The sequence below is a fragment of the Cervus canadensis genome, chromosome 6 (genome assembly GCF_019320065.1).
Source record: "Cervus canadensis isolate Bull #8, Minnesota chromosome 6, ASM1932006v1, whole genome shotgun sequence".
NCBI classification, from domain to species: domain Eukaryota; kingdom Metazoa; phylum Chordata; class Mammalia; order Artiodactyla; family Cervidae; genus Cervus; species Cervus canadensis.
The window spans coordinates 8,150,765-8,152,970 of NC_057391.1; the positions used below are offsets into that span (position 1 = coordinate 8,150,765).

At 47.5% G+C, this 2,206-nt stretch overlaps 1 pseudogene; it reads left to right on the forward strand.

Annotated features, from left to right (window-relative positions):
• The first annotated feature begins 666 nt into the window (after positions 1-666).
• LOC122442999 lies at positions 667-1,966 on the forward strand (annotated as a pseudogene).
• Positions 1,967-2,206: the final 240 nt, after the last annotated feature.

The window sequence follows — 2,206 nt, forward strand, 5'->3', positions numbered from 1 at the left end:
GTGATCAACAAGGGTTTAATTTTCAAAATACACAAACGGCTCATAGAATTCAATAACAACAACAACAAAAAAAAACAACTTGATTGAAAAATGGGCAGAAGATCTAAACAGACATTTCTCCAAAGAAGACACACAGATGGTCAACAAGCACATGCTCAACATTGCTAATTATTAGAGAAATGCAAGTCAGAATCTCACACTAGTCAGACTGGTCAAAAAATCTACAAATAATACACGCTGGAGAGGATGTGGAGAAAAGGGAACGCTCCTACACTGTTGGTAGGATATAAATCGGTGTGGCCACTATGGAAAACAGTATGGAGGCTCTTCAAAAAACTAAAAATAGGGTTGTCATGCGATCCTTCAGTTGCACTCCTGGGCATGTATTCAGAAAATAACTGGAAAAGAGACATACACCTCAGTGTTCATGGCAGCACTATTTACAACAGCCAGGACATGGGAACAACCTAAATGCCCACTGACAGATGAATGGATACAGAGGAGGTGGCATATATATGCAACGGGATACTCCTCGGTCATAAAAAGAAGTCATGCCATTTGCAGCAACATGCATGGACCTAGAGATGAGTCATACTAAGTCAGAAAGACAAATACCATATGATATCATTCATATGTGGAATCTTAAAATATGACACAAATTGAGTTCGATCGGTAGCGGGAGCGGAGAGCGGACCCCAGAGAGCCCTGAGCAGCCCCACCGCCGCCGCCGGCCTAGTTACCATCACACCCCGGGAGGAGCCGCAGCTGCTGCAGCCGGCCCCAGTCACCATCACCGCAACCATGAGCAGCGAGGCCGAGACCCAGCAGCCGCCCGCCGCCCCCCCCCGCCGCCCCCGCCCTCAGCGCTGCCGACACCAAGCCCGGCACGACGGGCAGCGGCGCAGGGAGCGGCGGCCCGGGCGGCCTCACATCGGCGGCGCCTGCCGGCGGGGACAAGAAGGTCATCGCAACGAAGGTTTTGGGAACAGTAAAATGGTTCAATGTAAGGAACGGATATGGTTTCATCAACAGGAATGACACCAAGGAAGCTGTATTTGTACACCAGACTGCCATAAAGAAGAATAACCCCAGGAAGTACCTTCGCAGTGTAGGAGATGGAGAGACTGTGGAGTTTGATGTTGTTGAAGGAGAAAAGGGTGCGGAGGCAGCAAATGTTACAGGCCCTGGTGGAGTTCCAGTGCAAGGCAGTAAATACACAGCAGACCGTAACCATTATAGGCGCTATCCACGTCGCAGGGGTCCTCCACGCAATTACCAGCAGAATTACCAGAATAGTGAGAGTGGGGAAAAGAATGAGGGATCGGAGAGCGCTCCCGAAGGCCAGGCCCAACAGCGCCGGCCCTACCGCAGGCGGAGGTTCCCACCTTACTACATGCGGAGACCCTATGGGCGTCGACCACAGTACTCCAACCCTCCTGTGCAGGGAGAAGTGATGGAGGGTGCTGACAACCAGGGTGCAGGAGAACAAGGTAGACCAGTGAGACAGAATATGTATCGGGGTTATAGACCACGATTCCGCAGGGGCCCTCCTCGCCAAAGACAGCCCAGAGAGGACGGCAATGAAGAAGATAAGGAAAATCAAGGAGATGAGACCCAAGGTCAGCAACCACCTCAACGTCGGTACCGCCGCAACTTCAATTACCGACGCAGACGCCCAGAAAACCCTAAACCACAAGATGGCAAAGAGACAAAAGCAGCCGATCCACCAGCTGAGAATCGTCCGCTCCCAAGGCTGAGCAGGGCGGGGCTGAGTAAATGCCGCCTTACCATCTCTACCATCATCCGGCTTAGTCATCCAACAAGAAGAAATGAATATGAAATTCCAGCAATAAGAAATGAACAAAAGATTGGAGCTGAAGACCTTAAGTGCTTGCTTTTTGCCTGTTGACCAGATAACTAGAACTATCTGCATTATCTATGCAGCATGGGGTTTTTATTATTTTTACCTAAAGACGTCTCTTTTTGGTAATGACAAACGTGTTTTTAAAAAAAAAAAAAAGCCTGTTTTTCCTCAATACACCTTTAAAGGTTTTTAAATTGTTTCATATCTGGTCAAGTTGAGATTTTTAAGAACCTCATTTTTAATTTGTAATAAAAGTTTACAGCTTGATTTTTTCAAAAAAAAAAGTCAACAAACTGCAAGCACCTGTTAATAAAGGTCTTAAATAATTGTAAAAAAAAAAAA